The sequence below is a fragment of the Myotis daubentonii genome, chromosome 10 (genome assembly GCF_963259705.1).
Source record: "Myotis daubentonii chromosome 10, mMyoDau2.1, whole genome shotgun sequence".
NCBI lineage: Eukaryota > Metazoa > Chordata > Mammalia > Chiroptera > Vespertilionidae > Myotis > Myotis daubentonii.
In genome coordinates this window covers 10,135,758-10,154,240 of record NC_081849.1, presented here as the reverse complement: position 1 = coordinate 10,154,240, position 18,483 = coordinate 10,135,758, and the positions used below count along the sequence as shown (strand labels likewise).

General features: G+C 37.8%; 1 protein-coding gene and 1 pseudogene across 1 annotated transcript in view; one reads left to right on the top strand and one right to left on the bottom strand.

The window, feature by feature from the left end:
* Window positions 1-18,483, bottom strand: part of FOXP2 (forkhead box P2) — a 704,673-nt gene that overhangs the window by 342,034 nt on the left and 344,156 nt on the right. The gene's annotated exons all lie outside the window — the stretch shown is intronic.
* On the top strand, window positions 7,796-8,343 carry LOC132211318 (cysteine and glycine-rich protein 2-like; annotated as a pseudogene).

Below are 18,483 nucleotides of genomic sequence, written 5' to 3'. Positions count from 1 at the left end.
GGCTCCCTCACTTCAGGAAAGGATTGGACATTGCCTACCCCTGTGATCTCTGTCTGTCTAAGGACCCGTTAATGAACCATACAAGTACACCTAATGAGAATACATCTGAAGGGTCAATATAAGGTGATAAAGAAAAGTCAAAAGTAGAAAAACCATAGGAGACTGACAAAACTTAATCAAATCTCTAAAGCACAAAGCAGCAACAATACAAAAGACAATTTCATTTTCCAACATTTTGGTTTTGAACAAGTACAACCCAATATCTTTAATAAAATTAGTGAAGTTGGGTTTAATATGAGCATTAAACACTTTTTCTTTATTCACAGCATGTATTTTTATTTGCAATAAACTAACGCTCTCAAGCCAAAATATTTTCCATTTGGACACACTTTTGCATTTTTAATATAAATGAGGAGAGAAATATAACTTCTTGAATGTGATTTTTGGACAAATGTAAAAATAATTAATGAGTAGTATATTCATATAGAATAGAAACAATTAACAGTGTAATAAATACAATAAAATTTAATGCTTTGTACAATGCCTTGGAAATCAGTTGATGGGGGTTTAAATGAAAGGATATAAAATTTTATATATTAGAATCATAAGTGTAAAAACCCTATTCTGATGAGTTTTGGATATAATAAGCTATTATTAAAATAATTTATTGGTAATTTTTGGCTATTATGCCAATCATTGTGGATAGAGACACTACATGAAGCATCAGGCCATTTATTAATGCCTCCATGTACTTTTTTTTAGCAGTGCCCAAACCAGCCCAGCTTACTCTGAGCAGAGGCAGGAAAGCAAGAAGGTGCTGGTAGAAACAGTCAGCTTTCAGCGCTGCAGAAATATTCAGTCTACAGGCAAACCGAAGTATTGAGGGACCTCGCAGCAACAGATCCACAGATCAGATAAGCATCAGGCTAGCAGTCCTCGAGGGTGCAGGCTGCTTTACAAGAGTCAGGAATTTAGAAAAGGAGAATAGTTGAAGTTTACAAAGTCAAGAGAACAGAAATCCTCACATCCACTAATCATTCTTTGGTTTATTTTTCTTTTCTTTTATTAAATTTTCTTTTATTAAATTTTTAAATTAAATTGATTGGGTTGACATTGGTTAATAAGATCATGTAGGTTTCAAGTGTACATTTCTATAATACTTGATCTGTATATTACACTGTGTGCCCACCACCCAAAGTCAAATCATCTTCAGTCACCAAATACAAATATTTGCCCTCCTTTTTCCTTTACTAGTCTCCATCCTCTTCCCTCTGGTAACCACCATACTGTTGTTTGTATCTATCAGTTTCAGTTTTATATCCCATACTAGAGGCCTGATGCACAAAATTCATGCACTGGGGGGGGGGGGGTGCGTGCCTCAGCCCAGCCTGCACCCTCTCCAATCTGGGACCCCTCAGGAGATGTCCAACTGCTGGTTTAAACTGCATCAGGCCTAAACCGGCAGTCGGACATCCCTCTCACAATCCAGGACTGCTGGCTCTTAACAGCTCGCCTGCCTGCCTGCCTGATCACCCCCTAACCACTCCCCTGCCTGCCCAATTGACACCTAACTGCTCCCCTGAAGGCCCGGGCACCCCCAACTGCCCTCCCCTGCCGGCCTGGCCCAGTCGCTCCCAACTGCCAACCCTGCCAGCCCAGTTGCCTCTAAGTCCCCTCTCCTGCTGGCCTGATAGCCCACAACTGCCCTCCCCTGCCGGCCATCTTGTGGCTGTGGGCACCGCCATCTTTGAGGGTGTGACAGTCAATTATCATATTCCCTCCTTATTGGCTGTGGGCGCTGCCATCTTTGTGACAGCATGAAGGTCAATTATCATATTCCCTCTTTATTAGGATTTGACTGAAATCATATGGTTCTTAGCTTTTTCTTATTTCAGATAGCATAATATTCTCAAGGCCCATCCATGTTGTCACAAATGACAGTATTTTGTCTTTTCTTATGGCTGAGTAGTATTCCATTGCATATATGTACCACATCTTTTATCGAATCCTCTATCAAAGAACATGGTTGTCTCCATTTCTTGGCCACTGTGAATAATGCTGCAATGGACATAGAGGTGCATATATCTTTGCAAATAAGTGTTTTCTTTTTAAAAAAATATATTTTATTGATTTTTTACAGAGAGGAAGGGAGAGGGATAGAGAGTTAGAAACATCGATGAGAGAGAAACATCGATCAGCTTCCTCCTGCACACCCCCTACTGGGGATGTGCCCACAACCAAGGTACATGCCCTTGACTGGAATCGAACCTGGGACCCTAGAGTCTGCAGGCCGACCCTCTATCCATTGAGCCAAACCAGTCAGGGCGCAAATAAGTGTTTTCAAATTTTTCATGTAGATACCCAGAAGAAGGATTGCTGGGTCATACTGTAACTCTATTCTTAATTTTTTGAGGAACCACCATACTATTTTCCATAGTGGCTGTACTAGTTTACATTGTCATCAGCACAGAGTGAAGGACTTCACTAACTATTAGGGTAATGCAAAGCAAAACTACAATGAGATACCACCTCACACCCGTTAGACTAACAGCAAGTGTTAGAGAAGTTGGGGAGTAAATGGCTTATTTTTCTGTTTCAACTTTCAGACCCAACTCTTGTTAATGCTTGTCTGACTTCACCCTTATCACTTCTCAATGACTTGGCTGATGACCAACATCAGCACCCCCACCCAGTACTCCAACTCCTTGTGCTTTCTGTTTCTGGGACATCTTTTGCAGGACTGGGTTTCTACGTCTTAGTTGCACCCTGTCTCAGCACAGGACTTCATGTTTATCGCACTTTCAGGTCTCTAGTGCTTTCACAGGTGATTTTTTTTAAAAAAAGGAACTTAGTTATTAGACTGCTGTGTTCAATTAAGTCATTTCATAGGGGCCTCTTCAGTGTAGCAGATTAAGTAGTATTTTGATTGCCTGATTGTCAAAGGAGGAGTGACCTCATATGAGATTATACTGTGTAGAACTTAAGAGTATGAATTGTGGTGTGAGACAGTCTGCATTTGAACCTCAGATTTACCACCAACTAGCTATGAATCTTGTACACATAAATTAACCTCTCTGTGCCTCAGACAATATTACCATCTACCTAAAAGAACCGTTAAAAGGATGCTATTTAAAAATGTTTATAAAGCATTTAGTATATTGCCTGGCCATGGTACATGTCACCTATATGTGAGAGGTTGGTGGTAGATGTGGTGTCATTTACAATCAGAAAACCTGCTTCAGGTGGAATGTGCAAGATTGTTGGCATATGAATAATCCCTCCACTGGGCAAGGAGCACCAGTGCCACAATCCCCTGCACACCCAGCCTTTGCTCTGGTAGATTAAAGATGGTAACATTTTTGGCTACCCCTCCCTTTGTGAGATAAAATCGAGTTCTCCTCCTCTTAAAAATAGATTGGCCTAATTGACTTGTTAGGCAAATAGAATATGACAGAAGTAATGTTCTTGTACTTCTGAGGCTAGATCATAGCTTTGTAGTTTCCACTTGTTGTCAAGCTGTGAGGAAGCCCAAGCAACCCACATTAAAAGGCACTGAAGCACTCAGCTGACAGCCCTGGCTGAATTCCAAGCCAGCAGCCAGAACCAACTTGCCAGCCTTGGAGTGAACTATCTTAAGTGGCTTGATCCTACATGTTCAATCTAGCAGACCTTACTAAAGCTACCCAGAGTAGAGACCAGCTTTCCAGATGAGCCCTGCCAGAACTGTACTGTGTAAGCAAAATAAATGATTGTTGTTATTTTAAGCTACTACTAAGTTCCTGGATGGTTTGTTACACAGCAATAGATAACTGAAACATCTATTAGAGCAGTCTAGTAGGCCACAACATCAAAGTTCTGCTTATTGGTACGTAATTTACTTTGGCACAGTGCTACCCAGAACACTGTTGATGCTGTGTGCGTTCCTATCCACTAGCCACCAAGTTAGACCTGCTGACAAGTCTACTCAGGACTCCTTATGAATAACCTTAGAGACTAAAGTTTTCTTAAAACAATAGAGGAAATTTTATACTCACTCTTCTGCCCTTCTTTAAGATGAGAGCCATGGCTGAGGCTCTCACTATCATAAGAATGGACTTCAAAACTGGGCCTGCATATTAGCTATGAAAATTGTGATGCTATTCTTCACAGTGATTAGAAACTATCTAAAATTATCTATATTCTCAAAATGGCACTCTCATTTAGATAAGGGTTTGTAATTATGGAGAAATTTGTTTAGTTTCAAAAATAAAGGCATATATATTAAAGTAGGGTTACCAGTTTGTGTTCTCCATGTTGTACCCAATTTTGTTATGGAAGTCTATATGCCATGAAGTATTATCCAACATATATAATTTAGTTCAATTAGAAATTTATACTGTGCTTTAAAAAATATAGCCACGAGGAGAGCAAAGACAGCAGTGAAGTAGATGGAAGCTACACTCACTTCCTACCAGGACCAAACTGGAATTATAGCTAAACTATAGAACAATCATCATGGATAACCAAGTGAAGACTAGCTGAAGAGAAGTCTTATAACCAAGAACTTAGAGAAGAGGCCACATAGAGACTGCTCCAAACAGGTTGCCAAGGGCCAGTCACAGGCAACGTCATATGTGGCCTGCACCAGAGTGACTCCCAGGGGGTCCAGAACCAACGCACCCAGTGGCCAGCGTCAGACAACATCAGAGCAGGATCCAATAAGCTTCACAACTAGCATCTTCAAGGGGACATCTTGGCAGATACCAAACCCCAATGAGGAAAATTTTGCTTCATGTGGTCAGCACCTCCATAGCAGCTCACACCTCATGGTCGGGGCTGAGCCTCAGAGTCAGCCAGCCTTAGGGCAAATCCCACAAACCAATGACCCAATTGCATTCAAAACTCACTTACAACAGAAGGGCCCACATAACCCACACAAGGAACATTCTTGGAGCACGCAGCTCAAGTGATCAAGGAAACGGCACCACCGGACCCCACAGGACACCTTCTACATAAGGCCACCCCACAAAGAATGGCAGTCATAGCAGAACTATGTCATACATGGAAACAAACACAAAGATGCATCCAAAATGAGAAGACAATTATAAAAAAGGTCCCAAGTGAAAGAATAGCAGACATCTCTAGGACAAAAGCTAAATAAAATGGAGGCAAGTAATTTATCAGATATAGAATTCAAAGTAATGGTTCTATAGATGCACAACAGCATTAAAAAGGACATAGAAACCAAAAAAAAAAAAAAAGATTAGTCAGAAATGAAGAATACTATTTCTGAAATGAAGAAAACACTGGAGGGAATAAACAGTAGATTGGATGAAGCAGAGAATCAAATCAGTGATTTGGAAGAAAAGGTAGAAAAAACTCCCAATAGAGCAGCAAAACGAAAAAAGAATTTAAAAATGAGGATAATTTAAGGGAACTTTGGGACAAGATGAAGTGTAACAACATCTACATCTTATGGGTACCAGAAGGAAAGGAGAGAGAGCAAGGAATCAAGAATCTATTTGAAGACTTAATAACCAAAAAAAAAATTCACTAGCCTGGTAATGGAAAAAGACACACATGTCTAGGAAGTACAGAGGGTCTCAAACAAGATGGACTCAAAGAGGCCCACACCAAATCACATCATAATTAGTAAGAGAAAGTTTAAAGACAAAGAGAATCTTAAAAGCTGCAAGAGAACAGTAGTTAGTTTCCTACAGGGGAGCTTCCAAAAAACTGTCAGCTGATTTCTCAACAGAAATATTTCAGGCCAGAAGGGATTGTTCATAGCAGCGCTATTTGGAAACAGCCCAAGTGCCCCTCAAGAGATGAGTGGATAAAAAACAACCACACAAAAAACTACGGTACGTTTATACAATGGAATACTTGCAGCTGTAAAAAAAAAAAGAGAAGGCTCACTGACCCTTTGAGAAAGCGCGGAGGGACCTAGGGGGTATTATGCCAAGTGAAATAAGTAAGTCAGAGAAGGACAAGTATCACATGGTCTCACTTATATGTGGAATCTAATGAACAAAATAAACGGACAAAATAGATGCAGAGACATGGAGGCATGCAACAGATGGAGGATCCTTAGAGGGAAAGGTGCGGGGGAGAGAAGAGATCAACCAAAGAACTTCTATTCCTATATCCGTAACCCATGGATACAAACAATAGTGGGTTGAAGGCCTGGGGAGAGGATGGAAAAGGGAAGGAAGGGGCCAATGGGGGAAAAGGGGGGACATCTTAATACTTTCAATTAAAGAGAAATTTAAAATAAAAAAATAAAAAAAAAGAATCTCCTCCAAACATAATGGAATGAAACTAGAAATCAATTATAAGAGGAACATTGAAAAATACACAAAGCCATGGAGGCTAAATAACACGTTACTAAACAACGAATGGGTTACCAATGACATCAGAGAAGAATCAAAACATACCTTGAAACACATGAAAATGAAAGCACAATAACCTAAAACATATGGGACATGGTGAAAGCAGTCCTTCATAGCATTAAAGAGGGAAATTCATAGCATTCTAGGACTATCTGAGGAAAAAAAAAAAAAAAACACAAGAAAAATCTCAGGTAAAAAATCTAACTTTACACTTAAAGGAACTTCAAAAATAAAATAAAGAAAGCCCAAAGTGGGTAGAAGGAAGGAAATAATATATAACAGAAATAAACAAAATACAGTCTAAAGAAAACCAATACAAAGATCAATGATATGAACAGCTGTTTTTTTTTTTAAAGATAAAATTGACAAATCTTTAACCAGATTTTTCAAGAGAAAAAGAGAGAGGACCCAAATCAATACAATCAGAAATGAAAAAGGAGAAATAAATTGACATCAAAGAAACACAAAGGATTGTAGAAATATATTATGAACAACTATTTGCCAACAATTTGGACAATCTGGAAAAAAATGGATAAATTCCCAGAAACATAAATCTTCCAAAACTGAATTGGAAAGATCAGATCATCTGAATAGACAGATTGCAGCTAGTAAAATTAAAGCAGTAATCAAAACCTCTCAGCAAACTAAAGTGCTGGACTGGATGGATTCACAGGTGAATTTTACCATACATTCAAAGAAGAAATAGCACCTATATGTAAACTAGAGCTAAAAAATTCAAGAGAAGGGAATACTTCCAAGCTCATTTTACTAGGCCAGCATTATTCTAATCCTCAAACCAAATAAAGATACTACAAAGAAACTAAATTATAGGCCAATATCCCTGATGATCATAGATAATAAAATCCTCAATAAAATATTAGGAAACCAGATCTAGCAATGTATTAAAAGATCATACACCATGACCAAGTGGGATTTATTCTGGGGATGCAAGGTTGAAACAATATACACAAATCAATAAATGTGATACATCACATAAACGAAATGAAAGATAAAAAGCACATGCTCATATCAATAAATGCAGAAAAGGTATTTGGTAAAATCCAGCACCCATTTATGGTAAAGATCTCTCAGTAAAGTGAGAATAAAGGGAACATGTCTCAATGTAGTGAAGGCCATATATGACAAACCCACAGCCAACATCATACTCAATGGGCAAAAACTAAAAACAATTCTCTTAAGATCAGGCACAAGGCAGGGATGTCCACTTTCACTGCTCTTATTCAACATAGGACCGGAAGTCCTAGCCACAGCAATCAGACAAGAAGAAGAAATAAAAGGCATCAAAATAGGGAAGGAGGAAGTAAAACTGTCATTATTCGCAGATGATCCCAGAGTTCCCACCTTTTCCCTCCAACTCCACTTCATTAGCCCTGCCTGTGGTGCTTGGTCCTGCCTCTGACTCAATGCCTGTCTGGGCAGTGGAAACACGTGTGGGGTCTGGGGAGGCCCTGACTAATGTGGAAGAGGTGAAGTGTGATGGGAGAAGCTGCATTCTGTGCATGGTTTGCCGGAAAAAATTACATAGCACAATAGTGGCAATTCATGATGAAGAGTTCTACTGCATATCCTGCTATGGAAAGAAGTATGGGCCAAAAGACTATGGTTACAGCCAGGGGTTGGCATGCACCACATGGACCAGGGCCAGAGGCTGGGCATCAAGCCAGAGAGTGCTTAAACTCCCAGGCCTACAACAAATCCAAACACATCTGAATTGACTCAAAAATACAGAGGTGCTGAGAAGAGTTCCAGATGTGGGGATTCCATGCATGCTGCTAAGAACATAATTGGGGCAGGAAATCCCTGGCACAAAAACCGTTTCCAGTGTGCCAAGTGTGGAAAGAATCTTGAATCAATAACTCTGACTGGGAAAGAAGGTGAGATATATTGTAAAGGATGCTGTGCAAAGAACTGTGGGCCCCAGGGATTTGGCTATGGCTCAGTAAAGGTGTAAACCTAGAACTGAGATCTCACATTGAGAATCTATAGAAAAGCCTAAGCGACCTTTACGATGGAACAACTGTAACGACTGGTCGCTATGACTCACACTGACCACCAGGGGGCAGACCCTCAATGGAGGAGCTGCCCCCAGCCCCTAGCCCCCAATCACCGATGGGGCCTGCCAGTCAACCTCCCAGTCCCTCCCCCTGGCTGACAGGTCCTGATCACCAGATCTGGGCCAGGCCTTGGGCTGGGATGGGGAACCGAGGGTGGGTGGCAGCGTGTGGGCAGCAAGGGAAGGAGGGGGGGAGATAGGTAGGCAGGGAACCTGATGAGCCCTGATTGCTGACCAGGCGTAGGGACCCCATCCATGCATGAATTTCCTGCACTGAGCCTCAAGTCTCTACATAATCTAGGCACAGATAATCTAGCTACAGTGAAATTCTACCAGCAGTATGTACTGTATATTGCCCTGTACTTGGGTATGCTGGCTGACTAGTAGGAAGAGGACACTGTATTCTTTTGCTTTATTCATCAGCATATTCAAAAACTATTTCTTTTACATTTTAAATAGAACTTCAGTTTGAAAAATAAAATAAAAAAAAAAACAACCTAAAGACTCCACCAGAAAACTACTAGATATAATATATAAATTCAGCAAAATAACTAGATACAAAATTGTTATTCAGAAATGGGTGACATTTTTATACACCAACTAGTGAGCGGGCGCATGGATTTGGCACATTGAAAGGAAATTAATTAAAAGGTGGCCAGCAGAGAGGGACTGGGCAAGACAGGCCAGACATGCCCTAGAGCCAACCTCCCAAGGTCCCTCCCTGGCCGGCAGCACCTGGGGTGGCGCCATAGCTTGAAGGGCATATGCGGAGTGAGTGGGGTCCCTCTGGCAGGTGGGGTCCCTTGGCCTGGCCTGTGGGGATCGGGCTGAAACCGGCTCTTCAACATCCCCGGAGGGGTCCTGGAATGCGAGAGGGTATTCTGCAAAGTTGCTGTCATACAGGATATGGAACACAAACGCAAGTGTGCAATAAACTAGATTTGGGGCGGACAATGCCCAGCAACAACATAACCCATGGCCGAAGGTGGAACTGTGTGGCCCCATGAGGAATTGAGCTCCCTCCTCTCTGGTTCTGGGGTGCATCACCCAAGAACCGCCACTGCCAAGTCACTGCAGCTCGGCAGCTCCTGTGTTGAGCATCTGCCCCCTGGTGGTCAGTGCATGTCATAGCGACCTGTCAGACAGTCAGACACTTAGCATATTAGCTTTTTATATATATAGATAATGAGTTATCAGAGAGGGAAACTAAGAAAACAATCCCATTCATAGTTGCCTCAGACAAATAAAATGCCTAGGAATAAATTTAATCAAAAATGAAAATGAACAATATTAAAAAAATTATAAGATATTGAAAAAGATACAAATAACTGGAAGCATATACTGTGTTCATGGATAGGAAGACTTAGCACCATGAAAATGTCCATACTACCCAAAGCAATCTATATATTCAATGCAATTCCTATCAAGAAACTGATATGGTGCTTCACAGACCTAGAACAAAATATTCCAATTATTTTTAAATATAATTTTATTTATTTCAGAGAGTAAGGGAGAGGGTTAGAAAGATAAAAACACCAATGATGAGAGAGAATCATTGATTGGCTGCCTCCTGCACACCCCATACTGGGGATCCAGCCCACAACCTGGGCATGTGCCCCGACCTGGAATCGAACTGTGACTTCCTGGTTCACAGGTCGACGCTCAACCATTGAGCCACAGCGGCCGGGAAATATTCCAAAATTTTATGTGGAACCAAAAAAGACCTCAAATAGCAACAGCAATCTTCAGAAAGAAACACAAAGTTGGAGAAATCAGGCTACCTTATACCAAATTATACTACACGGCCATTGTATTCAAAACAAGGGAGTGGCATAAACACAGGCATATAGATGAATGGAACAGAATAGAGAGCCCAGAAATAAACCCATGCCTTTATAATAAATTAATATTTGACAAAGGAGGCAACACATATAATGGGTAAAGATAGTCTATTCAATAAGTGGACAGATACATGCAAAAAAATGAAACTAGACCACCTTCGTACACCATACACAAGAATAAATTCAAAATGGGTTAAAGATTTAAATGTTAAACTTGAAACCATATCAATTCTAGGAGAAAACATAGGCAGTAAAATCTCAGACATTTCTCATAGCAATTTTTTTTCCCGATATTTCACCTCAGGCAAGGGAATCAAAAGAGGAAAAAAGAGACTACATCAAACTAAAAAGTATCTGCACAGCAAAGGAAACCATCAACACAATGAAAAGAAAACACACTGAATGGGATAATATATTCACTGATACATCTGATAAAGGGTTAATATCCAAAATTTGTAAAGAACTTATACAATTTAAAACCAAAAATCCAACACTTCAATTAAAAAAAATGAGCAAAGGACCTGAATAGACACTTCTCCAAACAGTACATACAGATTACCAAGAGACATTATGAAAAGATGCTCATCAGAAAAATGCAAATTAAAACCACCTTTAGCTATCACCTCACACCTGCCAGGATGGCTGTGATCAATAAATCAACAAACAGCAAAAGTGGGCAAGGATGTGGAGAAAAGGGAACCCTCATGCACTGATGGTGGGAATGCAGACTGGTGCAGCCACTATGGAAAACAGTATGGATTTTCCTCAAAAATTTAAAAATGGAACTGCCTTATGACCCAGAGATCCCATTTCTGGGAATTTATCTTAAGATCCCGAAACAGTGCTTTAAAAGAATATATGCACCCCTGTGTTCATTGCAGCGTTATTTACAATAGGCCAAACTGGGAAGCGGCCCAAGTGTTCATCAGTAGATGAGTGGATAAAATCTGTGATACACAATGGAATACTATTCAGCTGTACAAAGGAAGGGAATCTTAACCTTTTCGACAGCATAGATGGATCTGGAGAGTATTATGCTAAGTAAAATAAGCCAGTCAGAGAAAGACAAATACCATATGATTTCATTCATATGTGGAATCTAATGAACAGAATGAACTAACAAACAAAATACAGACGTAGATAGAGAACAGGCTGACAGATGTCAGAGTTGCGGGGCTTGGGGACTGGGTTGGGGAAGGCAGAGAGATCGAGCAAAATAGAAGAAAGAGAAACTTATACTTCAAATAGATTAGGTTTCATAAGTCACTTCAGACTAGTGAGTGTATCATTGCAATTAAAATTATAATTAAAAATTAAAGAAAATAATTAGCACGCCCTTTAAATTTCAAAATCAGACAGCTGTTTTATTAACAGTTATAAAAACTGAAATAGTATTTGCCCTTAGGCCCAAACAATGTGTCTATTTTACTAATTTCAGTGTGATGCTTAATTTAAAAAAAGAAAAACACAGATATTTTGCAATGTACACCGCCACACCACAGGAATTTAATTTTCACTAGATCACTATAAAATTTTACATACATAATGTGTGTATTTATATAAATGGCAATTGTATTATAGTGTGTGTTTAGTCATCCTTCTTAGAGATATACTTGTTTTCAGGTGTTCCACAGTTTTTGAAGGGAAATGCGGGATGTAGCGTAATGGAATTGCCAAGTATTGTTAGTGCATCAGTGAAGATCAGAGAATAGTAGACAGGCAGATTTCAACAATGTCAAGACCTATGATGATGCGGAGATGTAACTGCATGTGTTCTAAAGCACTAATTTTAAGAATCTATATGTTTTCTAGTGAACAGCTCTATTAATAAGCTTGGAATATTCAGTAACCTGCAAATACTATACTGACCCATGCTGATATGTTCCAGGAAGCAAAGGCATCAGATTGGAGGAGCCACCACAGAGAATCTCTGTCTGAGTTTAGTATGTGTTTATTTGTTAAATCAATGTTCTTATTGTTTTATAAATCTTAATTGTTGAAAGTATTACATGTGTCCCCTTTTTAAAGCGAGGATTTTTAGAAGTTTCACACAGGTGTGCTGAAGAGCAAATTGAGTCCTCTGAAGGGCTTGCCTTGATATTGACAACACATACGATATTTAAAAACAATTAAAGTTCAATACCTTTTAGAATGGGCCTGTAATCTGCCTGTTTTCATCGCTTCCTAATTTGTTGGCAATAGCATATTTTATTCATTTGTGTGATTTGCTTGGCTTTCAAAAGCATATGAGTTTAAAATTTCTGAATTACACTTGTAATCCTATCACCTAAAACTGTTTGTTTAGATCTGATATGGAAGACACACACACAAGCATGCACATATATTGTAATTTAGCCTGAGCACAAAGTGCATTCTGTACATATTGAAAGAGAGAGAAAAATCAAAATAGGCAAGTGGAATTTGTTGGCCTATTTTAATAACAGACCTGGTCATTCGAATTCCTTAATAACCAATCTTAACAAAATGCTAATAATGCTTTAAAGGCAGTAGTATAATTCCCTGGAATCAACTAAAATCTAATTTTACTAAAAATAATCTAATAAGAATGAGAGGTAATAATATGTATAACATATCTTATAAATGGCATCTAAGACAAAACAAAATTACCATTATCTTCATTTAATGATGAAATAATTGTTGCCAGGAAAAGAAAGTTAAGTGTGTGACAGCTTAAAACTCTGTCAGCTGAAATGTGTAACTATTGATGCTGAGGAATTCTATCTTACACATTCCATTCACCTTCCCAAATAACAGGCTGATTCAGATGTGTTGCAAGATTATTAGGGAATTATTCTCTTTGTTTTGATTTGATTAAACCAGTGGAATTCATCTTCTCTTTAAATCTAACTATCTCCATATTTGTATCTATATCTATTCATCTATATGCATGCTTTTTAGTTAAAAGAAAAGTAAAACAAAAAAACAAACAAACAGAAAAATAAAAAGAAATTCATATTTTCAGGTTTAGGTGAACTAATGATGCATTGTAAAATAACAACAATGAAAAAAAGTGCCTTTTCAGTACATTCATGATTAGCTATCATTTCCTCTGTTTATAGCACACAACTGAGAAATAACATATTTGTATCCAGAGGTATTCTAATGAGATTAGACAAAAACCTTTTGAAATAAACCTCAAACAGCTATTACCAAGCCTGATTGTTGTTCAGTAGCCCCTTTCACAGTCATTTAGTCACAAATCTGTGGCTATAGACCACATCCATACAGATTCTAAAAGGACATGAACACCTCAAGGAAGGAAAATAGATGCCTGGCAAATCTGCCTTGAGCAGGAGTTCAACTACTTCTATGGCAGCTCGCACACATTTTCCAGCATGGAGTTCCCTTATTTAAACAGGTGAAAGTAATTAGATTTTTAAAATATTGTATTGTCAATGTGTCTGTGCTCTGACAAAATTCATATTGATGATTGGGAAATCCCTAAAACTCATAAAAAAAGGAATTGTGGGAAACATTCCTCATTTTCCACATCACCACCACCACAAACAACAACAAAACAGCAACAACAAAACAATCCTGAAGAATTAAACCTCTCTCTCTCTCTCTCTCTCTCTCTCTCTCTCTCTCTCTCTCTCTCTCTCTCTCTCTTATATGGCACATCAAATAACCACAGAATGTAAATGTAGAACTTGTGGTATTTTTTTAAAATCAGGTATGGGAAGTACTAAGTACTTTCTATAGGAAACTTTGAAAGTACATTAAAAAATAAATCTGCATGATGGTTGCTATCAATCGTACTATGCTCTAGCTTATTGTAAAAATTAGATTGAAAAAACAAAATCTCTATAAAGGGCTATTGTCAGACCCTAGTTGTATGAAAATGGCCTTTTAGAGATCTAAAAAGATTAATCTTCTTTAAACAACGAAGTCATTTCAATGTAAAAAATTATACAATGAAAACCGCAGAGCTTTACTTTCTGTAAAGCCAGATAATTATATATGCCTTGGCTCTCCCACTTCCTGGTTATCAGTAGCGGTACTCAGTTTTAACATTTATATTTTACACTTTGTATTAGAATGAGAACTCTGAATAGGTTTAAAAGAGCTGTTTTGAGTCTAACAGGAATTTACAGTGTACATTCCATAATCTACTGGTTATTATACTAATATATGTGGATTAATTAAGCTAAAATAATAAATTTTTGCTCTATAAAATTAACTATACTCTTTAAAAAATGGAATTCACACAATTATGCTAAGGTTGTCTCATGAAATGTCTAAGATGACCAACTACAATATATAGTGCTTTTAAAAGTTAGATTAGGTTTTTTTAAGTTGCAATTTTAAATACACATAATTCTGTTTTGTATGAGAGCCTGCAGATTAAAAAAAAAAAATTAAAGGTGAATCCTAGCTATGTTCTTATTAATTACACGATACAGCATGATTAGTTGGGAGTAATTAGCATATGTTAAGTATATGCAAAATAAACTAAGTTTGAAAGCTTACTCAACATTAAGTGTTCTTTTTGAAAGTAGTGAGTGGCTTAATTTAATCTGTGCTGGTGAGGGCACACAGACTTCCAAATAACAAGACAATACTAAATTTACTATTTTACCCAAATCATACTAATAAATGCAGAGGAAGGATGTCTGAATGGCACTAGCCAAAGATTATGTGCTTCGTTTAATATTTTTCACAGACTGATTTATTTTCATCAAAATAATCAGTGCTCATGCAATTTTTGTCCATGGTCTTAAAAACTAAATAAAACTGTTGCAAATCCAAAATGTCCTAAGAAGCAATGAAATTATACTTGTAAGGGAATTAGATTATATGAAAAAGTAAAATATTTGTAAAATATAGTTACAAAATTTTAATCCAGTAAATTCTAAAGCAGGAAACTTTTATAGAAAAGTGAGATTTTCTGTAAGTAAGAGTAATGACAAACTATATAGCTACAATTCAATTGAATATAAACAACCATGTGTTGTACATTAGAGAGGCAATTGCTTGGGGTTATTTTCCTAGCTATGGTGATAAATTTGCACCAATCCATCTACACAGTCTCACCAAGTTCTCCTTGTCACCAGCTGTGCACATTTGCCGGCCAGCTGGCTAAGGTGAAAGGTATGCCACATAACAAAGAGATACTTGCTGGCCTGCCCTAGGAAGAAACCCATAACCTCTACTTCATCAACAACATGGGTTTCCAAGTGCGGTAACTGGTAGGTGATTATAATAAAGGTATACCTTGCCAAGATAGAAACATTAACTAAAATTGTCAATATATCCATAAGAGAAATGTAATTTTTGTTTTCTCAAGTAAAATTTTCTCAAACAAATTTGTTATGAGAAAAAATTTCATGAAATTCAACACAGCCATCTTTACAATGAAACTACTATGAAACTGAAGGGGAAAACAAGCTTCAAAAATATATTAAGTACTATGGCTAATGCAACTGTGCATAATTCTGTTGGTTAAAAGTTAACTTTAAATCAAAATTCCTCTTAAAAGAAAAGATTTGAGTTAAAAACTTCTAACAAAATACTTTAAGTGAAAATTATTGATGACATATGAGTATCCCTTATAGAATGAAATAATGAATCTAATACTTAGCAATCAAAACTACATTTCACAGGTTTAGAACAAATATTTTAAAAATCTGTATGGTACTAAAAATCCCCTGAATATTCTCAGATATTTTGAGAAAGAAGAACAAAGTGGAAAGTTTCACAAAACCTCATATCAAACTATACTACAAAGCCACTGTAATCAAAACCGCCTGCTCCTGGCGTAAGAACAAGCATATAGATCAATGAAACCAAACAAAGAGCCCAGATATCAACCCACCTATATGATCAATAAATATTTGACAAAGTAGTCAAGAGCATATAATGGAGTAAAGGCAGACTTTTCAATAAATGTTGTTGGGAAAATTTGACAGGTACATTGCAAAATAAATGAAACTAGACCACGAACTTATACCATACACAAGAATAAACTACAAATGGATATAAGACTTAAATGTAAGTTGCAAAACCTTAAAAATCCTAGAAGAAAACAGAGGTAGTAAAATTTCACACATCTTTCATGGCAATATTTTTGCCAATATGTCTCCTAGAGCCGTGGTCGGCAAACTGCGGCTTGCGAGCCACATGCGGCTCTTTGGCCCCTTGAGTGTGGCTCTTCCTAAGCCTTAGGAGTACCCTAATTAAGTTCATAACAATGTACCTACCTATATAGTTTAAGTTTAAAAAATTTGGCTCTCAAAAGAAATTTCAATCGTTGTACCGTTGATAGTTGGCTCTGTTGACTAATGAGTTTGTCGACCACTGTCCTAGGCAATGGGGACAAAAGGTAAAATAAATAAATGGGACTGCATCAAATTGAAAAGCTTTTGCACAACAAAGGAACCCATCAAAAAAATAAAAAGGAATTCACTGCATGGGAGAACATATTTGCCAATGATACATCTGATAAGGGGTTAATTTCCAAAATATATAAAGAATTTATACAACTCAACGTGAGGAAGAAAACAAACCAATAAAAAAACGAGCAAAGGACCTGAACAGATACTTCCAAAAGGGACATACAGATGGCCAGTAGACATATAAAAAAAAAATGCTTAGCCCTAACCGGTTTGGCTCAGTGGATAGAGCTTCGGCCTGCAGACTGAAGGGTCCAGGTTCAATTCCGGTCAAGGGCACGTACCTTGGCTGCGGGCACATCCCCAGTAGGGAGTGTGAAGAAGGCAGCTGAATCAATGTTTCTCTCTCATCAATGTTTCTAACTCTCTAACCCTCTCCCTTCCTCTCTGTAAAAAATCAATAAAGTATATTTTAAAAAAATAAAAAAATGCTTAACCTCACTAGCCATCATAAGGATGGCAAATTAAAACCACAAAGAGATATCACTTCACACCTGTCAAAATGCCTACCATTAATAAATCAGCAAACAACAAGTGCTGGCTAGGCTGTAGAGAAAAGGGAAGCTTAGTGCACCATCGGTGGGCATGCAGAATGGTGAGGCCACTATGGAAAACAGTACGGATTTTCCTCAAAAAATTAAATTTTGCCCCAGTGATCCCAATTTTGGAAATATATCCTAAGAATCCTAAAACACTAGTTCAGAAGTATACATGCACCCCTATGTTCACAGCAGTATTATTTACAATAGCCAAAATCTGGAATCAGCCCAAGTTCCCATCAGCAGACGAGTGGATAAAAAGCTGTGGTACATTTACATAATGGAATATTACATGGCTATAAAAATGAAGGAAATTTTATCTTTTGCAATAGCATAGATGGGCCTGGAGATTATGCTAAGTGAAATAAGCCAGTCTGAGAAAGATAAATACTCTATGATCTCACTTATAGGTAGAATCTAATAAAATAAACTGATGAACAAAATAGAAACAGAGGCATGTACACCTGGAATAGACTGACAGCTGTCAGAGGGGAGGCGGTAAGGGGACTGGTGGAAAGAATGTGAAGGGATTAGGCAAAGAACATGTATGCATAACCCATAGGCACACACAACTGTATAGTGGTAGCCAGAGGGAAGTATGTACAGGGGCTGTGTGAGTGAGGACAAAAGTGGGGAAAGGGGGCATCTGTAATAGTGTCAACAATAAACACCAAGTTAACAAATATCAAGTAAGACTAAAACTTTAAAAACAATGTATGGGAAAAACTGGATAGCCATGATTTACTCAGTTGTTATGCTTTTTCCTTATTAATACTGAAGAGAATTAACTTGCCATCACCTGTTGGATCTACATCCCGTTTTTGTCTTCTTTCATTTCTAATCACATCTTTCTGAAAGGTGAGCTCAGAACCAGAAACAACAATGCATATTTAATTTATTTAAACATCATAATATTAATGCATTTATATTTTAAGGCACACACATTATGCCACTGATACATTTTCCTCCTAATAATACAAATGTCTGTTGTTTTGTAAATCATCCAAAAACCTATACCTAATAGCCCCCACTCAGTCCATTGTTTATTCACAACTCTTAACTTTCATAACAACTTGTACATGTTTATAGCATAACAGGGTGTATATTTAATTGCAATTATTTGTTAAAATGTCTTCTCTTCTGCACTTCTGAAACAGAGACATGACTTACTCATCTTTGCTTCTTTCACAACAAGCCAAGTGCTTTACATATAAAAGGTGCTTAATAAGTGAACACCTAAACACC